The sequence below is a fragment of the Botrytis sinoallii genome (genome assembly GCF_014898435.1).
Source record: "Botrytis sinoallii strain Bc 23 chromosome Unknown BSIN_001, whole genome shotgun sequence".
NCBI classification, from domain to species: domain Eukaryota; kingdom Fungi; phylum Ascomycota; class Leotiomycetes; order Helotiales; family Sclerotiniaceae; genus Botrytis; species Botrytis sinoallii.
Window position 1 is genome coordinate 4,448,234 of NW_024066028.1, and position 27,789 is coordinate 4,476,022.

Consider the following 27,789-nt stretch of genomic DNA (forward strand, 5'->3'; position numbering starts at 1 on the left):
TTAGAACAAATAATCTAGAATTCAAAACAATCTAAATACACCTAAGGAAGCTATTTTGAAAGCTAGAGATCTTATAGTGCTAGCTTCCTTTTTCTCCCAATTACGCGAAGAACAATTTAAGCTTTTAGATCTCCTAGAGATCTTTAGAGAATATACTGAAAAGGGGAAGCTTATTATAGCTTCTAATATCATTATCTTTCAAATCATTTATTTGGAAATTGTTATATATAAAATCGAATTACAAGCAAAAGTATTAGTTAAATCTTTTTCGCTTATTACTGTTACTACTATTATATTGAACCAATATACACTGATATTTCAAAAAAAGGAGAATGGAATTTAGTCCCTAAAGGGAAAAACTTTATATCTATTAATGTAGAAAAGAAATCTAATCTCATCTAAAAACAAATTATCTTAATCAAGCCAGATTTTCCAAATCCTATTTCCTTTTCCTCTCTAATTATCCGAAATAAAATAAATGAAGTCTTTAAAAGATTGGAATCAAAGGGCTAGTTATTATAGCAATAACTATATCTTTTAATAATAATATCATTATTATAACAAATGATCCCTTTATATTACAATTCTTATTGAAGAAGAAAGCGATTTGGAGTAATATTATCAAATTCAAAAGAATCCAAAAGGATCAAAAATAGCATAAAGTCATTATTCACAAAATCCCAATTAAAGAATTCTCAGATATAAAAGAAATAGATCTTATACTTGACAAAATCAAAACCTTTAATCCAAACTTCAAGTCTATAGGAATTCCCTTTTAGCTTATACCCACCTCCAAAAGAGCTTATCAATAAGAGAGTGTTATTATTATTGCTTTTACTACAAAATCAAAAACAGAATTAGTTATTCGAAAGCAATTATATATTGCTGGAAGTAGTATAAAAGTAAAACAATTCTATAAATCAAAACCAATTATACAATATTAGAAATATTAAGGATTTGGGTATTAGAATACCTATTGTAAAAGGAACCCTTCCTATGGATTATATAGAGACAAGTATATTACATTAATACACTTGTATATGATATATAATATTAGAAGAAAGTTCTATTAATATTTAGAAGTAAAATGCTCGAATTGCCAAGAGAATCATACAGCAAATTCGAAAACATACAAAACCTATTAGGTTATTCAACAAAAATCGAATATTACTCATTAATAAGTCACACTAATATTCGAATCCTTCAAATAAATCTTAATCAAAGTTCACAAGCTACAAAAAACATTCTATAGCTTACAATAAAACTTAATTTCTGTCTATACCGATCATCGGCAAGCGTTCAACAAAACGTCGCAATGCTAGCAAGAGATGTGAAAAGCATATTCCGTTAGAAAGCTAGGAACAAAATAATCTTTGTATCCGAAAAGATAGAGATGATTTATATAATACGATACAAGTATCCATCAATTCGGTATACAAAATAAACCGCGATTGTATTATTTCTCCGATTATATTAGGATCGACTTTATAATAGTTAGGCGTATGGTTTGATCGCAAGCTTATATTCAAATAGTATATCGAAATACGAGCAGCCAAAGACTAGAAATTGGCTTATCACATTTAAGAGCTAACCCGGATCACAAATGGACTCCTAATAGCATCCTTACAGAAAGCAGTGATTATTTGTTTATACCCAGTCCTATTCTATAGGGCAGAGGTATGATATATAGAATAATAAAAAACTATTAGATAGCACCGAGATGGGATATTAGTAGTAATAAGTGTTCGATTAGAAAAGCGATTTTAACTATTAATAAGATTCTATAAATAGTAATCAGAAAAGTCCTTTTAGTCTAATGAACGACCCTGAATATAGTAATAATAAGGGATAGCGCTCTCCCATTAGCAGAAGTAGCATTAAAACAAATAAATAGAGAGCAGCCTTCCGTACCCAAACTATTGATCCAAAACATTCGCTTTATTACCAAGAAATAAAAATTACCTACTCCTCTAACCAATAGGGAAAACTAATTACAGCCAGCCAGAACAAAGGTTTTAGGTAATCAGTCAGTACCTTTCCCGAATCAAGGAGACAACTTTAGCAGGGCCCCATTATATATTAGAATATTGAACGATCCTATTAGAGGCCTTACGAAAGAGATAGCGATAAAGTAGTTTCAGGAATAGTAAAACAAGCAATATACACAATCAGATCACCATATTCTCTAATGGATCGGAATAGACCGATAAGAATGGTAGGCGAGTAGGATATGGATATGTTGTATATAAGGACAGACGGTAATATATAAAGGAAACGGTGGATTGCATTACAACTCTCATGTATTCAATATGAAAGCGATCAGGGCATATCGAGGCCTTCAAGCAGCGATCAGAAATATCACTGGTATAAAACAAATGGAAATCTGTATGTGCATCGATAGTATATCGGTGATATAGGGAATGAGAGATACAGCCTCTATCACATTACAATGAGCTTTCCTCAAATATTACAAATTGATATAAACACACTCAATCTAAATCAAATGATTGTTAGGCCATACAGGGATCGAAGGGATTGAGTGTATGGATATACTCGTTGACAAAGGGATAAGAAAATCAGCCTTAGGGTATGTGAATTGACCTATAGTAAGTGGTATTTGCTTTATAGTAAAAAACTGTTATGGAATTGAGTAGTACAAGTGTAATGGATCAAATAGATATTAATGCTTTTCAAATAGTATTAGAAAGGGGATCTAAAGAGTATAAATAAATACTCTAAGGAATTAGAATTCTTATAAGCAATTCTTTATTATATACTAACAATCCGTTCAGCATATAAGCGATTTCAAAAACTATTATCAACGATTTAAACATGAAGAAGTAATAATCTATTGTTTATGTAGAGTATTCAAATCCTCTGAGCATATTGTATATTATTGTAAAGTCCTTGTAATCTATAAAACCTGGCCTCCAGATATCAAGCCCAAATATCTATCTTGTAATTAAGCAGCTCAAAAACGATTACTGAAACAATTAATATATATATTAGTCAAATTCACTAAATTCATTATTATAACAGATTTCTATAAAAGTATATACCCTAAAACACTATTAGAAGAATAGAAAGAGAGAAGGAAAGGGATTGATTGATTTAGGTGAATATAAATAGGGAGTAGAAGGGGATAGATTTAGAAAAGCTATGTAAAAGAAAATTGAAGTACACGGTATATTATATTGTAATAGAATGTATATAAAAGCTATTCTTACAGAATAAAACAGCTTTCAAATAAATACTATATAAGAAATCGGAAAGTGTGTATAAAGGTACTTAAAGGATTAGAAACAAAGATACAAGTATGTTAGCTATTGTTTGGAAAGCTATTGAGGGTATTGAGACCCCCATCCCTAGGAAAGGGGAATCATATAAACTAGAAGATCATCCCGCAGTTAGCCCAACCGTAATGCCCCCTGGGAGGCTCGCCTATACGGTCCGGTTGAAATTACTAATAATAATAATAATAATAATATAATAATAATAAAACTTAATATCGATCTTATTATAATTCAAGAACCTTAGATTATTAAAAACGAAATCGATTATTCAAATTCAAGATCTATTATATATTCCAATTTCATACAAACATTATCAAGACTCAATTCTAATTACCAGTTATGTATATTACTATATACATTAAAAACTCTTCAAGCTACAATCAATCTAGCTTCCGATTCTCTAATAGATTCTGATATACAGATTTTCAATTGTCAAAATGGAAATAAAACCTTTCAAATCATCAATATATATAACAAGCTGATCAAGCTAAAAAGAAAGGTTTTATAATCGAAAGGTGCTTGTATAATATATTTATTATATAAGAAACTATTCTTTTAAACAATTTCAATGTCTATTATTCATAATGGGATTCTTTTTCGAAGAAAAGCGGAAATACTAATCAATTAACGTAACTTGACTAGAAGTGGGTCATGTCATGATATGGGTCACAAAAATCATATTTTCCTATTTGACCTTGTCCTACATACTACAGGGTGATCTACAACTATCACTGATCCAACTGAACTATCACTATCCTCTTCCTCTTCCATCTCCCTTTCTACCTGATCAATTTGATGCTTGGATGGTTTACTACATCGTTGTTTTGGTAAGGGTGTCTGTTCAGCCTCTTCGATAATTTTCAATACTTTTTCAGTACTAAATACAAATTCACCTTTTAACTTTATTCTCTTTCCACTTTTTTTGTTTCTTTCGTGTTTCAAGTAACTCTTTATGTTCTTGAAGTTCCTTTCGAAGAATAGCATTTTCAGCATTTAAGCTTTCAATCTGATGAGTTATTCGCTTTGTATATTTCTGTATTGGAGAAGTAGGCAGATTATTAGTGGATAAAGCTGAATTGAATATCTTATTTGCTTATCGCAGCTTAATATCATTCGGGGAAGAGTTATTAAGCAAGAGAGATCTAGATCTTCTGGGTTTGCTAATATATTTGGAGTGGAAGGTGGTGGTAAAAGCGGGGTTGGAAGATTATTTAGAACTTGACGAGGACTAAATGGATTCAAACCTGCTCCTTTCCATCCGCTTTGATATTTTGACAACTAAGACCTTTTTCTCTTATCTTTTGAAAAAGCTGTACCCAATCAGATCGTTGTATTCGTTGTATTCCTGCTCGAGAGTATCGATCAACCTCTTGGGCATGATATCGCTTCATCGGTCCATACACTCCAACATCCAATGGCTGAAGTAGATGCGAGCAATGAGGTGGTAGAATAAGAAGATCAATCTCCTTCTCAATGCAGAAAGCAATCAAACTTCCTGTAATATGACTAGAATGACCATCCATAATCAATAATTGAGGCTGATCTCCTGATATTTTTCGAGATTCTGGCTCAAAACCTTACATATCCATTCAAAGCCATGACTATTAGAAGTCCACCCACTATTGCTTGTTGAGAAATACCAGTTTGGAGGAGTGTTAGTTGGAATCCATATAGTGTTGGTATTCTGAGCCTTGAAAATAATCATAGAGAGCAAAGAGTCTCCATCTGCATTCACACATTCCAATACAGTTATCCACTCTTGCCTTCCTGCTGTAACCTTCCAATTCGATTTGAGAGTAGAATCCACGATTATACGTGTTGATTCTGTTTCTCCAATTGTATATCCTATCTCATCCATGTTATATATATTCTTGAGTTTATAATATCGTTTTTCGATTCGTGCTTGAAATGTTGAAAACCACACTGAAATTGTTTCAAATGTAGCTTCTTTATACCTTGCAGATTCCAATTTACAAGAATAGATTCTTTTAATTTGGGATATCGATCTAAGAACCTATAGATCCATTATTGACCTATATAATTTGACTGAAAGGATGGAGGGTAGATGGTGATTACGAAAATGACGTGTTGATTTTAAAATTTCTTGGGCTATTTCTTTCAACAATCTAGGAATTATAGGGTATCTAGTAACTGTCAATCGTGAGATCCATCGTATTAGAATCTTCTCTTCCGTGTTGAAAAGTTTTTGAAAGGATTCGTGAGATTGAGAGTGTGATGTCGTCCAGTCATTCGATTTATCAAGATTGACTTCGGAATCTTAAATGAATAGCAGCACTTCGAATTGAAGTAAATTCTTTATTTTTTAGACTTTCTATAGCCTTTGAATATTATCTTCCGATTCACTACGATTTAATGACTTTCGATCCATTGTATGTTGAATAAACGCGTAAAATAAAGAAATGAGGGGGTGATTTTGACCCATATCATGAACATGACCCACTTCTAGTCAAGTTACGTTAGCTAAATAATTTGAAGATTAGAATTTTATTTTTTTAAATAAGCCTGAAATCAGCATTTTCTATTGAATTAATTTCCTTAATTCAAGTATTTTTGATCTAATATTAGTATTAAAGGGGAATCTCTTCTCAAATTCACAATTGGCAAATGCTTTCAGATATAGGATCTAATCATGTAGGAATACTATTCAAATTAAAAGAAAAAGAAGATCTAAATACTTCTAATACTGGATTGATAGCTAGATGCAATATGTCACGGGTGACACTAAGCCCTTTCTGTCCTGTCCTGTCCTGCTATATATGTGAGAGTAAGGTAGAACTTCAGTTCTACCTCCTAGTCTTTTGGGCATTTAGCTCAGCGGTAAAGCTTCTGAATACTCCCAGAAGTGATCCCGTGACACAATACTAAGCTAGTGAATTGGAAAAAGTTCGAATAATATTCAAATCGGAATCCTTATATTCCTTTATTCTATTTAATTTAGAATTAATTATTCCAATCAAAAGATTTCTTAAATCTTTTGAAAGATAAAGACAATCATTATCTAATTTTAGATTAAGTAGTAAGCGAATTTATTAGGATTATTAAAAAGCAATAGAAAGATATATACTAAACTTATTTCAATCAAAAAAACCAAATCATAATAAACACCTGAATTGAAAGATCTCCAAAAAAAGCTAAAAGAAGCAAAGCAAAGAATTGAATCAGATCTGGAGAATTATAGCTCTAAGAAGAATATCGAATTGCTAAAAACAAATACTTTTAAACTATTAAAACAACAAAAAAGAATTATTGGAATAGTTTTTAGAAAAGGAGATATAAAGACAATTTTCAAGCAATAGTTTATACTAAAGACTTTTAAGATTAAAGGATATTGGATATTGCAATAGAAAGCTTTTTGAAGAAAAATGCTCTGGTTTTCAAATCAACTCTATTCCTATCCCTTTTTTTATCCTAAAACCATAATGGGAAGAATATAAACAATTTAAGCAATAGGAATAGCCTAATCTTATTCAAATCGAATTAAATAATACCTATTATTATTATTATTATTATTATTATTAGTAATTTTCAATCGGGCCGTATAGACAAGCCTCCCAAGGGGCATTACAATTAAGCTAACTACAGGATGATCTTTAATTTACATAATCCCTTTCCTAGAAATAGAATCTCAATACCCTCAGTAGCTTTTCAAGTGATGGCTAGTGCACTTGCGCCTTTATCTTCGATTCTCTGAATACCTCCATACACACTTTCCGATCTTCTATATAATATTTATTTGAAAACTACTTTATCCTATAAAAATAGCTTTTATATATATTCTATTATAATATAATATATCATATACTTCAATTTTCTTTTATATAGCTTTTCTAAATCTATCCCCTCCTACTCCCTACTTATATTCACCTAAATCAATCAATCCCTTTCCTTCTCTCTTTCTATTCTTCTGATAGTGTTTTAGGGCATATACTTTTATAGAAATCTGTTATAATAATAAATTTAGTGAATTTAGCTGATATATACATTAGCTGTTTCAGTAGTCGTTCTTGAGCTGCTTGATTGCAGGGTGGGTATTTGGGCTTGATATCTGGGGGCCAGGTTTCATAGGTCGCGAGGACTTTTAAACAATACCTATTCAACCAAAATCCAAGAAAAAACCCTTAGCCCAAATAAAATCACTTAAGAAATTATTATAAAGATTTACAAAACAATTTCACAAATCTTTTTTACTTTCTTTAATAAACTTATTAATCTAGAATATCATTTGAAATATTGAAAACAAACCACAGAAACTATTTTAAAAAAAGCTTTCAAACCAGATTATTCCCTTTCAAAAGTATATAAAATAATTATACTTTTAAATTGTCTGGGTAAAATAAACAAAAGGATTCTAGCTTAACAATTAGGATATTTAGTGAAAACAATCCATTTCCTTTATAAAAATCAAATAGAAGAATACTAAAAGAAATCAGTAATTGATATTGTATTTTTACTAATTATAAAAATCGAAAGAAATAAGCAAACCAATAAAAAGACCTTAATATTATTTATAAATATAAAGGGAGTATTCAATTATATTTCGAGAAATCAATTATTAGATATTGTTCACAATGAAGGAGCAGGCCAGTGGAATGCATGTAATATTGACTATGTAGATTAGTAGTACTAAGGTAAAATCTAACTATGAAGTGGAAGTGATATATGCACAGTAGTGTAGTGCATGTACCACAACTTCCAACACTCCCTCAGAGAGTGTACTCTCTTAGCTTCTGTAGTTAGTTTTGAAGCCCTAGCATATTCTTGAATCTCTCAAATATTACCCTTGCACATGGTTTTGTTAATCCATCTACAGCCATATCACTTGTATTGATATAGCTGGTATTGATTAGACATTTTTCTATGAGATCCCGAATAAAGTGATAATATATATCAATATACTTTGATCACTTGTATAGATATAAGTTCTTAATTAGTACTAACACTCCTTAATTGTCTCCAAGCATTTAAACTTTACCATTGCTTCTGATATACTGTGGTCGCTTTAAGTCTCTCAAGAGTTGAGCTACTCATTGCCCTTGTTTGATAAACATTGCTATAGAAATGTACTCAGCTTCTGTACTAGATATAGCTACAGATATCTGCTTCTTGCTTGCCTATGAGATTGGTCCACTATAGAACATTACTACTCCACCAGAGATACTTTTTCGATCGGTTCTATTGCTTGCCCAGTCTGCGTCGGTATATACTTTGATGATCCGTTGTGGGAGGTCATATTCTTTACAAATATCTGATTGAACTCCCCCAGGCCCAAAACGTAGTTTCTGTTTGATAGTCGACCTCAAATATCTCATAAGGTTTTTGAGTGCAACGCTGTGATGTTTGGCAGGATTCGACATGACTTGTGCTAATCTCCCGAGACTGAATGCAATGTTCGGTTTAGTGTAAACCATAGGGTGGATTGTGCTGCCGATTACTTATTGATATTCGTTTACATCAGTAAGCTTATTATCTGGGAGCATTGGTCGCAATTGGTTGTAATCCAAGATTAATATCTTCCTTGAAGTGTATTAACCATGGGAGATCCCGAAACGGGTAAGTATTGCATTCAGATATTCTTTTTGATCTATAGTTAATACTCTCTCAGATCTATTACGAATGATATGCACTCCTAAGATCTTACTAATCTCCCCCAGATCTTTAGTGTTGAATCGAGTCAAAAGGTTGTGATAAAATTATTTAATATCTCGTTTTTGTGCAGCAGCGATGACAATATTATTTACATAAATTAGGAGAAGTAACTGTCGCGGATGATTGGTGTATAAATATGGGTCTGAAAGGCTTTGTACGAAACCCATCTTGATTAACTCTCCTTTCAAAAAAAGACTCCAATCTCTACCAGCTTGCTTTAGCCCATAAAGGCTCCGAAGTGCATGTAGGACACGATTGTGATAAATTTGGATACTTTAAGGGGGTGCTAAATAGATTTCTTCTTTCAAGTATAATTCAGTAAATGCATTTTTGATATTGAAATGAGAACATTCAAGATCTTCTCTTACAACAATAGCAAGGAAAAGGCGAAGAGTATCGAGTCGAACTATAGAAGCGAAGGTTTCGTTGTAATCTTTACCTAAAACTTGATTGAATCCTCTAGCCACCAATCTGGCTTTGAATCGCTCTACCTTATTATCTTTTGTTTTGATAGTAAATACTTATTTTGTTGAAACTAGATTGCTTCCTTATAATAAAATAAATTTTTCCCAAATGCCATTCTTGACCAATAAGTCTATTTCTTCTTGAATTACAACTTACCAATCTTTTGCGTACCTTTTGTCTGCCATTACATCTTTATATATATTTGATATCCTGATTCCTAATATTTTTATTACTAACAAAGCGGTTTCAATTTCCATTAATATATTTTCCAAAAGAGTTAAGATCTTGGAAGCAATTCCATTATTCGTTTTCATCTTGAATTAGTGAATATTTGGGATTGCAATCATAACATGCTCGATTGATTCTGATACTAGCTTATTCAAGAAAACAAGCAGAGATCGGATAATCTTGGAGATATATCCTTTCATATCATTATCATCATTTCTCTTTCTTTTTTTAAAATCATACCTCGAATTTGATAATATTAGAATAGGTGCAAATACAAATACTATAGATGGTAAAGTTTTATAAGATAATATAATCGAATTTAGTAATATAGAATCAGAAGTTGAAGTAACCTCAGATAAGGTAATCTCTATTTCTTTGTCGTTTTCCTCTATTAGTTTTAGTAAATCATCAATTACTTGTCAAATATTTCCATATTCGTCTTTATCAAAATATAATATTCCAGTCTTTGTTTGTTTTGGTACTGGTAAGTGTACCTCTATCGAATCTATGATTATTCCATTTAATGATATTAGTGGATCGACCGGAATAAACAATAATTCAGGGACATTCTTAGGTCTGCCGCGAGGCCTGCGATCAGGTTCTATATTCTTGATACCTTGTAATCCGGCTATACAGTTTCTAAGTTTGAGATCCAGATCCCCTCCTTTATAGCTTTCATCGATTGTAATACGATAAGAGTAATAAGTATAATCTAATTCTGATGAATAAACCTTTATATACTTAATGATATCTTTTGAGTATCCCAGGAATATCCCAACCCTTGCTGTATCGCAAAGTTTATCATGCCTTTGTCCTATTGGGATAGTTTTGAGATTGATATAAGTATAATATCGACTCCCCCAGATCTTGTATATATTGATATCTGATAATGTGCCTGTAAATGCTTCAAGTGGGCTTCGATCGATTCCACTTGCATTTGGGCCAATACTAGTGCGGTTTCGAATGTATACATCGTGTTCAACAGCTTTATTCCAAAACTCTAATGATAAATAAACTTCTTTCAACATCACTTTCATATCAGTTTCTGCAATGCATATATTGCACCACACAACAATTTCGAAGGAAACTTTTTCTTCGAATACGACCTTCTCACGATCGCTCTAGATCATAGTTATCAATACAATTCCATTGCAATTATCTCCAAGTGATTCTGACCAGTAGTTATTGTAATACTGCCATCGACACTTCAAAACACAAAACACACGCAAAAAAACGTGTGAAAAACTCTATTCCAAGATTTCAAAACAAACAACCCAATCTCAACATCAATATAAAACACTCTGATTATATAGTTATAAAGATTCCAAATATTAATCTGAATATTCTTTCAGATATAAATATAAGAGAAGCCACCCCAAACCAATCTATAATACCAAATACCTATCCAACAATCACTTCCAGCCCTCCTACAACCCCAAATTTGCCTACTTATTCCAAAAGAACCCCAATCGAATTATCAAGCCTTACTTCATCAATCAATCAAATAACCAATCCTGAAATCAGAATACAAGATTTCAATATACCTAGCAATCCTTTTATTACTCAAAAGCCAAACAACATCACTCAAATCTTCAACCAAAACAAAAAGCAAAACTCTACTATACCATTCATTAATTCAAATAAGTAATTCAAAATTCAAAATGATCTAATCACTCTTAAAAAAGCTATTCTAAAAGCTAAAGATCTTATAATTCTAGCTTCCACTCTCTTTCAATTATGTGATGAACAATCTAAATTATTAGATTTTTTAGAAATCTTTAGAGAATATACTGAAAAAGAAAACCTCATTACAGTTTCCAAAATCATCACATCCTAAATCAATCACTTAGAAACAGCTATATGGAAAATCGAATCTCAAATCAAAGCTTTAACCAAATCGGCTCCTATCAATATCACAATATCAATATCAAAACCTTCTTACACTAATATTACAAAAAAAGGGGAATGGAATCTAGTTATTAAAGGAAAAAGTAACAAATCTATTCCAATAAAGAAAAAGATTAGTATTATCCAAAAACGATTACTTTTAATCAAACCAGAAATCCCTAACTCCAAAACCTTCTTGCCTTTAACGATTCGAAATAAGATTAATGAAGTCTTCTAGGAAATTGGAATCAAAGGATCAATAATTGCTACAGCAATACTCTCTCTCAATAACAATATCATTATCATTACTAATAATCCCTTTACAATATAATTCCTAATTGAAAAGAAAGCCATCTGAAAAAATGTTATCAAATTCAAAAGGATTCAAAAAGACCAAGAATGGCATAGGGTTATTATTCACAATATCCCTATAAAAGAGTTCTCTGGGCCCAAAGAAATGGATTTGATTACAACTGAAATCAAAACCTTCAATACAGATTTCAAGCCAATAGGAATTCCCTTTTGGCTTACTCCAATAACCAAAAGAGCCCACCAAAAAGACGGCGCTATCATTATAGCTTTTGCCTCAAAATCAGAAGCCGAACTAACTATTCGAAAGCGATTGTATATTACAGATACTAATGTCAGAGTAGAATAATTCTACGAATCCAAATCTATTACACAATACCAAAAATGCTAGGGCTTTGGGTATTAAAGCTTGTATTATAAAAAAGATCCTTCTTGTGGATTGTGTGGAGGCAAATATATTACAGTAATACATCTTTGTATGGTTTGCAATTTAAGAGGAAAACTCTGCTTTTATATTATCACCAAATGCTCTAATTGTCAAGGAAATCATACAGCTAGTTTTAAAAACTGTGAAATCTTTAAAGCTATTCAACAAAAAAGCTAACAATATTAATCAATATATTACAATAATATTAGATTTCTTCAAATAAACTTCAACAAAAGCTCCCAAACTACAGAGAATATTCTACAGTTTGCTCTTGAGCTCAATATTGATCTGATTTTAATTCAAAAATCTTGGATTCAAAAAAATGGAACCAATTTCTCTAATTGCAGATCGACTATACACTCCAATTTTATACAAATTCTCCCCAACTTCAACCCCGATCTCAAACCCCGAACCCTCCTATATATTTCCAAAGACCTCCGAGCTATAGTTAATCTAGCCCCTTATTCACTAATAGACCCGGATATACAAATAATAAACTGCCAAAATGGAAGCGAAACCTTCTAAATTATCAATATATATAACAAAGTAAATCAAGTACAGGAAAAAGGATATATAATTGATTAGTCCCTTTATAATCTATCGATTAATCAACAAACAATAGTATTAGGCGACTTCAACTTCTATCATTCATTATGGAATCCCTTTTCAAACAAAAGCATTAATATCGATCAACTAGTAGAGTGGATTGAAAATCAAAATCTAAGTCTATTGAATAAACCTGGAGCTATTACTTTCTTTTGAATTAATCTAACAAATCCAAGTATACTCGATTTCATATTAGCTTCTCAAAGTATCTCTTTAAGGATACAAGATTGGCAAACACTTTCTAATATTGAATTCAATCATTTAGGGATTTTATTTGAATTAAAAGAAAAAAAGAATCCAAATACCCCTCTTCAAGAGTTAATAATCAGATATCATACAAAGCTAGCCAATTGAAAGCTATTCGAATCTATTCTATAATTCAAAGTCAAATACTTGCTTACTCTAATTGAATTAAGTATATTTACAATAACCATACAAGATTCGATTGATTTCCTTCAAGAAAACAATATATATCATTCCAAATTGGATCAAGCTGCTAGCGAACTTACAAGGATTATCCAAAAGGCAATGGAAAGCTGTACTCCGAAGGTTATAACAAACAAAAGAGCTAAGCTATGGTGGTTTCCTGAATTGAAAGCCCTTCGAAAAGAATTAGGAAAAGCAAAACAACAAGTTAAATCCAATCTCGAAAATATTAGTTCAAAAGAAGCTTATCGAATTATCAGAAACAAATACTTTCAAGCTATTAAAACAGCAAAGAAGAATCATTAGAACAATTTCCTAGAAAAAGAGAACACTCAAATTATTTTCAAAGTAATGGCCTATACAAAGGATTATCAAAATCAAAGGATCCCTGATATTGCTTCAGAAACCTCTTTTGAAGGAAAATGCTCTGCTTTTCGAACTACCCTGTTCCCTCAACCTCCTATCACAGCCGAACCTGAATGGGAAGGATATCAACAATTCAATGAATAGGAATAACCTGATCTCTCTAAAAATGAACTAAAGAACGCCTGTTCGGCTAAAATTCAAGGGAAAACTCCTGGTCCAGATAGTATTACTCAAGAAATCATTACAAGAGCGTATAAAGCTATTCCACAAACCTTCTTTATTTTATATAGCAAGCTTCTCAATATTGGATACCACCCACAATGCTGGAAACAAGCCACTGGAGCAATCCTAAAAAAAGCTTCGAAACCAGATTATTCGATACCAAAAGCGTATAGGGTTATTGCACTTCTCAATTGCTTAGGAAAGTAAGCGAAAGGATTCTAGCTCAACGATTAGGATATCTAGTGGAAACTACCCATTTCTTATATTATAGCCAAATGAGAAAACGACAAAAGAAATCGGCAATCGATACAGTTTTCCTTTTGAATATAGAGATTGAAAGCAACAAGCGAGCTAATAATAAGACTTCGGTTTTATTTATAGATATAAAAGAAGTATTCGATTATATTTTAAAAAATCGATTATTGGATATCTGCAAGAAGCTGAGACTATTAATCAATCTTATTTTCTGAATAGTTTTATTTCTTTAACAAAGATAATTAAAACTATCTTTTAATAATCAAATCGAATCTTTCAAGTCAATTTCGATTGGAATACTACAAGGTAGCCCTATCTCGCCAATCCTTTTCTTGATTTATATTAGAGATCTTTTTCAAAACAATTTAATTAAATTTCTTTTATATATTGATGATATCGCTCTTATCACTAAGTCATTTATTTGAAGAAAGAATGTTAATTTGTTAGAAAGAGCTATAAAACAATTATACAAACTCAGCTCAAAGAATACAATCCAATTCGATTTAGCTAAAACAAAGCTAATGCATTTTTCCTTTTCTAAATTAATAGCTCAATATCCTATTACTTTATTCAATTCGAAAACAATAATACCCCAATTTCTAATTAGATAGCTTGGTATCTGATTCGATCCGAATCTTAAATTCGATTAACATGTTAATATCAGAGCAGTATAAGCAAAAAGAGCCTTTCAACAAATAGCTCGCTTAGCTAATACAGAAAAAGGCCTTAGTCCTAAGGCTATGAGATAGCTATATATAACTTGTATAACTAGTATTGCTGACTACGGATCGGAAGTTTGGTGGAAAGGTTAAATCAAATTTAAGGATATATTTCAATCACTTCAAAATCTAGCTTTTCGAAAAATATTTGGAGTTTTCAAAACTACCTTAATCCTTTCAATAAAAATCGAAGCAGAACTAAAATCAGCAAAAATCTGTTTAGACTCAAATATAAAATGATATGTCTTTCGATTAATGAAACTATTATTAAATCATTCAATCAATATCGAAAAAGAAGTGCTATTTCAATACAAATTGGATTTAGAAGTAATGGCTACCCCTCAAAGGAAACAATACAAGCCACTTCAATTAAATAAAATAAGAAAATCCATAGAACAAGATTTCGATTTATCTACTCTCGAAAAGATTACCCATTTCAACTTCCCTCCCTGAAAAAGAGATACACCTTACAAAGTCAATATTAATAAAGTCTCAAAAAAAGATACAGCTACTCTTCACAATATTATATTTAAACACAAAAATCAAAATATAGTTTATATATATACTAATACATCTTCTATCAAAAAAGAAATTGGAATAAAAATAGGAATAATTGCAATATAATTAAATGAATCAATCTCTTATCGAAAACATTTGAATATTAATATCAATCAATTAGTATATAATAAAGAATTATTGGGAGTTACAAAAGCTATCGAATATACTAGCACTGTAGCATATAAAAAACAGAAATTCAAGATCTATTCAAATAACCAAGCTGAACTCTATCATCTAAAAACCCCCTCCGATCACCCCGGACAAGCCTACCAAATACAAGCAATCAAAGCAGCAAAGGATATTAGAGCAAAAGGAGCTGAAGTCTCTTTAAATTGGATTCCAGGTTATACTTCAATACAAGAAAATAAAATAACTGATAAATTAGCAAAAAAGCAATTTTAATATAAGCCACTTCAAGTGAAACCAGTATAGGGCTATTTGATATAATAATAAAGAAATACAACTCCAATCAATAACTAGAAACTCTCAATCAATACGAATTCAGATCAAATCAATCAAATACAATCTATTCGAAACTCTTTTTATAGAAAATCAGTTTTAAAATCAAGCTTCTGGAAGGTACTAAGCGAAATACTGCTAGTACCTTTTTTCAACTCAAAATCAGCCACGGTTATATTAAGTCTTATTTATATCGATATAAACTTTCAAACAATAAGTGTATCTGCAATAATATCGAAACAGCTGCACATCTCCTTATTGGTTGCCCAATATATAAAAAAAAAAAAAAAGGAAATCTTCAAAGAAATATCAATCTCTAAAATCAATCTATAATTTCTGCTATATACGAAAATAGGTATCGAATTAGTAATCAAATTTATCAATATTATCAAAATCGCTATTCGAACTTGGTACCTATCAAGAGCCGAGATACAAAATGAAATTGTGAAAAAAGAAGAAAACAATAAAAGAAGGAGAGAGAGTCACTTTGGAAATAAAAAGAAAAGGAGGAGGATGAGAGAAAAGATAGAAAAGAAAGGATTTAACCCTTTCTATTCTATATCTTATTATATGCACTTCATATAGTAAGCAGGAATGAGTCCCCAGTATTAGTTTTCATTTACCCTATTGTTAAAATTCCTAATTTTGTACTTTAAAAGTTATCCGCTAGACTATTTGGCCTAGCCGTCCTATATAGTCATAGACTGAAGGTGGACGTTAATTAAATCAATCAATCAATCAATCAATGCATATATTGCGTTCGACTGGGCTATTTTAGTGAGACGATGCAACCACTGTAACCTCTGATCACATACCAGTTTTCCATTCCCAAATAGCTTAAAGAAGCTCTAGTGCATTATCAGTTCTGGCAACAATTACAGCTACTCCTGTAGCAAGTTCAATCTCTTGCTTTCAGGCTTTCAGTAAAAGTATTGCATTGCTCTTCTGTTTCAATAGAATAACCCAATTTATCCTTGTAACACTATCTATAATAAGAAGGAAGTATCTGTGTCCTCGAATAGTCTTTGGGAAAGGGCTAGCAACATTGAAATGGATCAATTCCAGCCTTTTAGACTTTCGTACATTTAGTTGGCTTGGGATTCTGTTAGTCATCTTTGTAAGAGCATATACTTCATAGATATCAAGAGTTGAAGGAACCTTGATTGGTCTCTAAAATGTAGTAACTTTGTACAGATTCCTGATTTTATCAGAACCGAGATAATTGAAGCGTTTATACCAAAAAAGGTATCTTTCTTTTTCTGTTATGGTTAATTCTTCGACTTCCTTTTTTGTTCTATTAATGATTTTTGTAGAGAGCGCAAAGAATATAGAATCCTTATATTCTGGTTTTATATGCGAAATGATATATATTCCATCTTTCACTGTAACTTTAATAATCTTATTATTTTTATTGTTTTCTAATATGAAATATATCTCTTTGAGATTGAATGTACTCTTGAGCCCTGCTTTACAAATTCTCTTAGCTGAAAGTAGGTTGATCCCTAATCCTAGTATATATAACACTCCAGCTAATGATGTCCTTATCCCATCCTTGCATATCATATCCACTGTTCCTTGTTCATCCGAGTACATAGCTCCCCTACCAATCGTTATCCTTTGTTGTGGAGTATGGGTTAGATTTCTGAAGAGAGAATGTTGGTTAGATATATATGAGGTGGTGCCGGTATCAGTGTACCATTGTGATGGGGATACTTTACTAATACTTTCCTTGGTAAGATGATAATGCTCAGAGTCAGACTTGTTATCAACAATATTCTTAATAGTATTAAAACTTGATTCAGCAATATGAGCCTTATGCTTTCTATACTTTTTGTTTCTTTGTAATGGAAAAGTAGATTGTTTTCTCTTTTGTTTATACTTTGAATCGGATTTCAAAAGACATTTAGCACGTCAGAGCTGGAAGCATTTTAGGACTGAATAATCAGATTTGTTGCAGAGTTCGCAAGTAACAATAGGTATATCGGATTCCGAGCTTGTGCTAGCCTTGTGTTGATGATGAGATGGAATATATTTCCTTCCTTTTGCAAGATATATCGAATCTCCAGAGTTTTGCATCTCGGCTTCTTTGACCTGCAAATACTTGATTTTATCATCAATGCTTAAAGTAGAACTAACAATACAAATCATATCAATGATGACTTTATACTCATCAGAGAAAGATAAGATCAAACTTTGAAAGAGTGATTTATCTGTATACAAAACATCAGCTGAAGCGTTCGCAGATAAGAGCTTTCTTCGAAGATCCTTGAGCTTATCCTATGCACCTATGATAATCATATCAGGGATATCATCGAAAGAGAAAATCTTGATCTTGAGGAGATACTCGTCTGCTGCTATATTATCGATTCTGAAGTATTTGATAACTAAATAATCCCAAAGTTTTTTTTACTATATCATATTCGTCTATTAAAGTCTTATCATCATTAGATAATAAGCAACAAATATAAGATAATGTATTAGTATCATCCTTAAGAAAGATGACCTTTTTATCGATATTGAGTTAAATCTTTATCGTAGTACTGCCGCTACTGCTGGAGATTTGAAATTCTTCAAAATCTTTGGCTAATTTATCGGCATCTGCAATCTGCGTGTATTCCTGTAATGTTTTCTTACATATATAGAACCAGTCTTTTCCTCGGAGTTGAATTCTTATTTGACAAATCCAGCGTTTGTGATTCTCTTGAGTGAGGGAAGGGATGCGTTTGGAGTAATCCTTGGATCCAATATCTTTATTCATTTTGAGGTTTTGCAAATAGGAAACTTGTATCGATAATCTAAATGTGTTTTGATAATGAAATAAAAGAGTGGAAGAGGAAGAGGAACTGTTTAGACTGTACTATCCCAGTTTTGGATATACTAGTGTTTACAGGGAGAAATTCTCTTTAAGGCGGGGTAATTGAAAACAGTGAATTTTGATTTGTAAATAATGATTTTTAAAGTGATATCGAACACTATGTAGTTGGTAAACTCTTCAACATCAAGCTGAAATGGATAGTCCTTTCAATAATAACTCGTAGTTTTTTTTGCTTAAGGAAAGGGCACGATATAAATAATTACTTCGCTATCGTGCTTAAGAGAAAAAGCACAATATAAATAATTACTTCGCTATCGCTACTCAGCAATCTGTTTGCTGTGCGCACCTCATATATTGACATCACATTGCGTAAAAGCTTCTCATCATCAACCTCTACTTTAGCAACATAAACTATTCAAAAAGCTTTCGGCCTTAGTCTTACTGTAGAGCTACCAGGCTCATAACCTGTTCACAATGAAGGAGCAGGCTAGTGGAATGCATGTAATATTGATTATGTAGATTAGTAGTACTAAGGTAAAATCTAACTATGAAGTGGAAGTGATATATGCACAGTAGCGTAGCGCACGTGCCACAACTTCCAACAGATATTTGTAAAAAGCTAAAACTATCTATTTATTTATTTATTTATTTATTTATAGTGATTAACATCTAATATCTGACCTCCCAAGGGGTATTCTAGATGTATTAAGGAGCGGGCCTACAGGCCGCTAGCGTTCCAGCCGCTTATAGTAATATAATGTTAGCTAATCAGAGGCTTATTGTCTCTAATATTCCTCTGCTCAGTATTGTTTATAGCAATCCTGTGGCTGTTTTGTTTAAGGGTTTGTAGTTCTGTTTTAGAGAGCCTTGTTTTGTATATCGTTCAGATATCAATGAATGATTGGGTCGATTGTTATCGATTGGGAGAGTGCTCAGAATATTTATGGTTGGTCGGTGCGGGTTTTAGGTTAATTGGGGTAGAGAATTCGTTCTCAAGGTATTAGAGCAGATTAATATTTATATGATTATATATGGTTTGGGCATATTCTAATATAAAATCTGAATTTAATGAGAAGGTTAGTAAAGCTGTATTGTGATTACAGAACGCAATTGATATATACTATCGCATCCCATTCGAATCGTAATCGGTTTGGTACAAGCGGCTAGTTACTATGTGTCTGATTATTGATTGGATATCGAAAGAAGTATAATAGGCTTTTCTCAATCCTATATATACAAATGTTTTTACTATTTTCGTAATTGAATTTAGTGTAATAGACTATAAAGTCACTGTGTTCGGTCCATATCGCTATAAGTTTATGTAGTATTCCGCGGGGAAGCTTAAGGCTTCCTGGCTTTGAGGTGTTATATATCGGTTTTTATATATTGTATGTTCGGAGATCAGATCTCTTTTGTATTTCATTACTTACTCTCTGAGTGCCGATATTTGGTATATAGAATAGAGCGAGAGTTGCTGACGGTGGGGAGGCACGATGGGCCAGGATCAAGTGGTTCAGTTGTACCCTGATCGGCAAGACTGATTGATTGATTGATTGATTGATGATTGATTTAATTTAACGTCCCGCTTCCAGTCCATGACTATATAAGACGGCTAGGCCATAAGGGCACTAGCGGATAACTTTTGAAATATACAATGGGAATGAAATAATGGGGGAGGTGAAAATAAATACTGGGGTATAGCGCTTATTATTGTATATAGTCCATATAATAGATTTTGAAAAGGATTTTACCCCTTTCTTTCCTCTTTTTCGTCTCTTTCCTCTTTTCCCTCTTGTATCTCTCCTTCTAGCTTTCTAATTACTCTTTCTCTTTCGTTTATTGAATCTTCCTCTTCAATTATTTCGTTTTGAGTTTTAGCTTTAACTAGATACTAGGTCCTTATAGCAATTTTGGTAGTATTGATAAACTTGATTGTTAGTTCGATACCTATTTTTGTATATAATAGGAATTATAGATTGGTTTAGGATATTGATAGATTCTTGAAAAAATTTTTCCTTTCTTTTCTATATATTGGGTATCCAAATTAGGAGATGAGTAACAGTTTCGATATTGTTGTAAATACATTTATTATTAAAAAGCTTAAATCGATATAAATAGGACTTGATATATCCGTGACCAATTTTGAATTGAAAGAAGGCGTTAGTGGTATTTCGCTTGGTACCTTTCGGTAACTTGATTTGGAGTCAATTTTCTATGAAAAGAGTTCGAATAGATTGTATTGGATTGATTCGATCTGGATTTGTATTGATGAGTATTTCTAGTTATTGATTGGAATTATATTCCTTTACTATTATATCAAATAGTTTTATACTGGTTTCGCTTAAAGTGACCTATATCGAAATTACCTCTTTTACCAATTTATCCGCCATTTCGTTTCCCTTGTATTAAAATATAATCTAGAATCTAATTTAAGAAGACTTCAGCTCCTTTTACTTTTTAATAATCTCTACCACTTCGATACTCTTAATTTGATAGGACTTGCCATAACATGATTAGAGAGGGTTTGAGGTAATAAAGGCCGGCTTGATTGTCCAAATCGATCTAAATTTTGGCCTTCATATACTATAATGCTAGTATATTCCAATAGCTTTTATAACTCCAAAGAGTTCTCCATTATAAACCTAATAATTTAAGTTAATAATTGATTTGTTTTCGATTAAAAAATTGACAAAAAGACCATTGTCCTCGCAAGGAGCCTGGCTGGTTCAGTGGTAGAGTGATCGGGTCACTCTCCTACTGTTCTACGACTTATGGCTATAGCGATCTGATCCACATGGATCCACCCTATATGCCGCCTCATAGGCCACCTTAGTGTGGACCTCCTGACACAGCTCCACTGAGCTCCGACAATCTACCGCTAACCCTAATAGAGCTTTTCTATTATGGGCCGCAAAAGCGATCGATCGAATGCTGAGGGGGAAACTGATCCCCCCTCCAGCCGCCACCACTGCGCCTATGCGCCATTCCGCTACTCAGCGGAACCAATCGTTCCGGCTGCTCCCTCTCGAGCGGGCCCAATAGCCGATCCTCCGCTCCTCTGGAGCACCATCACACACACCACCCGCTTCTTTGAAGCGGCACACCTGTACACACCGCTCCTGTCCATAAAAACATGGTTCTATGACAGAAGTAATTGTACAATCAGAGCGCTCCTCTCCATGAGCAGAAGGAAGCGCTAGGAATATGGGGCCAATCAAAAACGGCCCTATTTGCGATCATTACACTGGTTTGTTTAGGATATATAGAAGGAACTGGGTTTACCCTGTGAGGTTTTACTAGCGTGCGCATCAGCGCCTTTCTGTATTTGTAACTCTAGATCTAGCCACGTCTTTCATACCCCTCGGGAGGTCCTCTACAAGACGTTAATCACTATAAATAAATAAAATAAATAAATTCGATAAAAAATTAATCCATTTGATTGTATTACGACTATCCCCACTCCTATTCCAATTCCTTTTACAATAAAAAATACATCGATATATTATAAAACTATATGTTATCTCTATATTTAAATATAATATTATAAAGAATAGCTATATCTTTTTCAAGGCTTTACTAATATTGACTTGTAAGGTATATCTCTTTTCCAAAAAGGGAAATTGAAATAGGTAATCTTTTCGAAAGTAGATAGATTGAAATCTTGATCTATTGATTCTCTAATTTTATCTAATTGGAATGACTTATATCGTTTCCTTCAAGAAATGACTATTGCTTCTAAATCCAATTTATATTGAGATAGCAATTCTTTTTCGATATTGATTAAATGATTAGGAGAAAGTTTTATTAATCGAAAAGCGTATCGTCTTATATTTGAATCTAAACGGATTTTTGCTGGCTTTAAATTTGCTTCGATTTCCATTGAAAAGATTTGAAGCAGTTTTGAAGACTCCCAAATATTTTTCGAAAAGCTAGGTTTTGAAGTGATTGAAGGATATCCTTGAATTTGGTCTGTCCTTTTACCAGATCTCCGATTCGTAATCTGCAATGCTTGTTATACAGACTAAATATAGCTATCTTATAGCTCTAGGGCTAAAACCCTTTTCTGTATTAGCTAATCAGGCTATTTGTTAAAAGGTTCCCTTCGCTTGTATTGCTCTGATATTGATATATTGATCGAATTTGAGATTCGGATCGAACCCAGATTGCCAAGCCATCTAATTAAAGATTGGGGTATTACTATTCTGAATTAGGCAGAGTGATTAGATATTGGATTGTTAATTTAGACAATGAGAAATGTATTAACTCTATTTTAGCTAAATCGAATTGAATTGTATTCTTTAAGCTAAATTCGTATAACTGTTTTATAGCTCTTTCTAACGAATTGATATTCTTTCTCCAAGTATTTGAATTAGTGATAAATATAATATCATCAATGTAGGAAAGGAATTTGATTAAATTATATTGAAAGAGATCTCGAATATATATCAAGAGAGAATCGGCGAAATCGGATTACTTTGTAATATATTTGTGGAGATTGGTTTGAAGGATTCGGTTTGATTATTAAAGGATAGTTTTAGTTGTTTATATTGTAGAAATTGTCCTCCGCAAGGAGCCCGGCTGGTTCAGTGGTAGAGTGATCGGGCCACTCTCCCACTGTTCTACGACTTAAGGCTATAGCGATCTGATCCACATGGATCCACCCTATATGCCGCCTCATAGGCCACCTTAGTGTGGACCTCTTGACACAGCTCCACTGAGCTCCGACAATCTACCGCTAACCCTAATAGAGCTTTTCTATTATGGGCCGCAAAAGCGATCGATCGAATGCTGAGGGAGAACTGATCCCCCCTCCAGCCGCCACCACTGCGCCTATGCGCCACTCCGCTATTTAGCGGAACTATCGTTCCGGCTGCTCCTCTCGAGCGGCCTAATAGCCGAATCCTCCGCTCCCATGGAGCACCATCACACAGATACCTGCTTCTTTGAAGCAACACACCTGTACACACTGCCCCTGCCCATATGGTTTATGGCAGGAGTAATTGTACAATCAGAGCGCTCCTCTCCACGAGTAGCAGGAAGCGCTAGGAATATAGGGCCGATCAAATGGCCCTATTTGCGAACATTACACTGGCTTGTTTAGGATATATAGAAGGAACTGGGTTTACCCTATGAGGTTTTACTAGCGTGCGCATCAGCGCCTTTCTGTATTTGTAACTCTAGATCTAGCCACGTCTTTCATACCCCTAGGGAGATCCCCCACAAGACGTTAATCACTATAAATAAATAAATAAATAAATATATTGTAGAAATGAGGCTGTCCAAGTAATGAGATTTGTAAATAATTATAGTTTTTTACAAATCTCTAAAAGTCGATTTTTTCGAAATATGATTAAAAGCATTTTTTTATATTTATAAATAAGATTGAGGTCTTAATATTGATTCGTTTATTACTTTCAATCTCTATATTCAAAGGAGAGCTGTATTGATTGCCGATTTCTTTTGTCGTCCTCCCATTTGACTATAATGTAAGAGATGAATAGTTTCCACTAGATATCCTAATCTTTGAACTAAGATCCTTTTGCTTACTTTTCCTAAACAATTGAGGAGTGTAATAACTCTATAAGCTTTTGATATTGAATAATCTAATTTCGAAGCTTTTTTAAGGATTGCTCCAGTGACTTGTTTCCAGCATTATGGGTAGTATCCGATATTGAGAAGCTTGCTATATAGAATAAAGAAGGTTTGTGGAATGGCTTTGTATGCTTTTGTAATGATTTCCTGAGTGATACTATCTGGACTAGGGGTTTTCCCTTGAATCTTAGCCGAACAGGCATTCTTTAGCTCGTTTTGAGAGAGAGCAGGCCACTCCCATTCGTTAAATTGTCGATATCCTTCCCATTCTGGTTCCAAGGTAATAGGGGGTTGAGGGAAAAGGGTAGTTCGGAAAGCAGAGCATTTTCCTTCGAAAGAGGTTTCTGAAGCAATATCAGGGATCCTTTGATTTTGATAATCCTTTGTATAGGCCATTGCTTTGAAAATGGTTTGAATACTCTCTTTTTCTAGGAAATCATTCCAATGGTTCTTCTTTGCTGTTTTAATAGCTTGAAAGTATTTGTTTCTAGTGATCCGAAGGGCTTCTTTGAATCATTGTTTTCGAGATCGGATTCAACTTGTTGTTTTGCTTTTCCTAGCTCTTTTCAAAGAGCTTTTAGTTCCGGTGATCACTATGGCTTAGCTCTTTTATTTATTATAACCTTTGGAGTACAGCTTTCCATTGCCTTTTGGATAATCCTTATAAGTTCGCTAGCAGCTTGATCCAATTTGGAATGATATATATCGTTTTCTTGAAGGAAATCAATCGAGTCTTGTGTAGTTGTTGTAAACGTACTTAGTTCGGTTAGAGTAGATGAGTGGCTAGCTTTGAATTGTAGAATGGATTCGAATAGCTCCCAGTTGGCTAGCTTTGTATGATATCTGATGATTGGTTCTTGAAGAGAAATATTTGGATTGTCTTTTCCCTTAAGTTCGAATAGAATTCCTGAGTGATTGGATCCAATATTAGAAATTGTTTGCCAATCTTGTATTCTTGAAGAGATGCTTTCAGAAGCTAGTGTTAGATCGAATATACTTGGATTTGTCAAATTAGTTCGAAAGAAGGTACTAGCTCCTGGTTTATTCAATAGAATTAGATTTTGATTTTCAAATCACTCTACTAGCTGATCGGTATTTATACTTTTGTTTGAAAAAGGGTTCTATAATGGATAATGGGATTTGAAGTCGCCTAGTAAAATAGTGTGTTGGCTTAAAAAAGTATTGTATAAGGATCTTTCGATTGTATATCCTTGAGCTTTTGCTTGATCTGCTTCATTATATATATTAATAATTTGAAAGATTTCACTTTCATTTTGAAGGTTATTATCTATATATCCGGATCTATTAGCGAATGAAAGGCTAGATTGACTGTAGCTTGAAGATCTTTAGAGATATATAGAAGGGTTCGAGGTTTGAACTCGAGATTGAAATTGAGGAGGATTTGTATGAAATTGAAGTGTATAGTCAATCTACAATTGAAGAAGTTGGTTCCATTCTTTTGAATCCAAGGTTCCTGAATTAGAATCAGATCGATATTGAGCTCAAGAGCAAGCTGTAGAGTATTTTCTATGGCTTGAAAGCTTTGTTGAGGTTTATTTAGAGAAATCTAATCTTATTATAATATATTAATTAGTGCTATTAGCTTTTTGTTGAACTGCTTTAAAGATTTCACAGTTTTTAGAACTAGCTGTATGATTTCCTTGATAATTGGAGTATTTAGTAATAATATAGAAACAGGCTTTTCCTTTTAGATTACAAACTATATAGAGATATATTACTATAATATGTTTGCCTTCACACAATCCACAAAAAGGATCTTTTTTACAATGCGAGCTTTAATGCCCAAAACCCTGGCATTTTTGGTATTGAATGGTTGGTCTGGATTTGTAGAATTACTCTACTCTAACATTAGTGCCTACAATATACAGCTGCTTTCAAATAGCTAATTCAGCTTCTGATTTCGAGGCAAAGGCTATCACAATAGCATTATCTTTTTAGTAAGCTCTTTTAGCTAATAGAGTAAGCCAAAAGGGAATTCCTATTAGCTTAAAGTCTGTATTGAAGGTTTCGATTTCGGTTGTAATCAAATCCATTCCTTTAGATCCAGAAAATTCTTTTATAGGGATATTGTAAATAATAACCCTATGCCATTCTTAATCCTTTTGAATTCTTTCGAATTTGATAATATTTTTCCAGATAGCTTTCTTTTCAATTAGGAATTGTGATATAAAGGGATTATTGGTGGTAATAATAATATTATTATTGAGGGAGAGTGTTATTGTAGTAACTATTGGTTCTTTAATTCCGATTTCTTGAAAAGCCTCATTAATCTTGTTTTGTATTATAAAAGGCGAAAAGATTTTGAGATTGAAGATTTCTGATTTAATTAAGAAGAGTCTTTTTTGAGTAATTTTGGGCTTTTTATTTATTGGAATAGATTTGTTGTTTTTTCCTTTAGGAACTAGATTCCATTCTCCTTCTTTTGTAATATTGGTATAAGAGGTTTCGGGGTTGGATTAGTATTAATCGAAAAGGGTTTAATTAAAGCTTTTGCTTATAATTCGATCTTTCGAGTTGCAAATTCAAAGTAAGTAATCTGAGAAGTGATGATTTTGAAAGCTATAGTGAGATTGCCTTTTCGGTATATTCTCGAAAGATTTCCAAAAGATCTAATAGTTTAGATTGCTCTTCATGAGTTTGAATAAGGATAAAGGCTAAGAGAATAAGATCTCTTGCTTTTAGAATAGCTTTTTTTAGAGTAATAAGTATAATTTGGGTTTATAATTGTTTACTTGAATTGTAAAGGGAATTCAAGAGGCCTCTTTTTTGTTTTGAGTGAATAGAGTTGATTTGATTAAGCTTTGAATAATAAAAGGATCGCTAAATAGATTGAGATCCTTCATTCTTATTATAAAGTTGAATGTAATTGGGGAACTAGAGATCGATATTGATAGCTCTTTAAGGGGACGGGGGGGGTTTGCTGAAACAGGAGTGCCTAGAATGATTATAGGATAGGAGAATAATGAGTTAGAGGCTTTGGGAATAGCTCCTTCTATTTCTATCTTATTAGATATTATAGAATTGTTTGAGCGATTCATATTGATATTGTATCTCTAGAGTATAAGATTTTTGGAGAAAATTTTTATGCGATTTTTCGTGTAACTTTCGTGTTTGGAACACCGATGACAGTATCACAACAACTACTGATTCGAATCAATTGGGGATAATTGCAATGGAATTGATTTGATAGCTATGATCTAAAACGATCGCGAAAGGGTCGTATTCCGAAGAAAATAATTCCTTCGAAATTTGTTGTGTCGTTCCTAGAAGGATAATATCTAGGTAATCCGATTCTACTCATCTACTCCAAGCTTGGATCTCGCTACCCATACTGGATGTAATCCCGTTTGATACCAGATTTCTTTTCTCATTTGTTTTTCCCCAATCTCTGTAAACATTCCCAGAAGATCGATAATGATCATCGGGACCCCTGGTGCTATATATATATACCATAGCTCACTAATCGCAAGATCT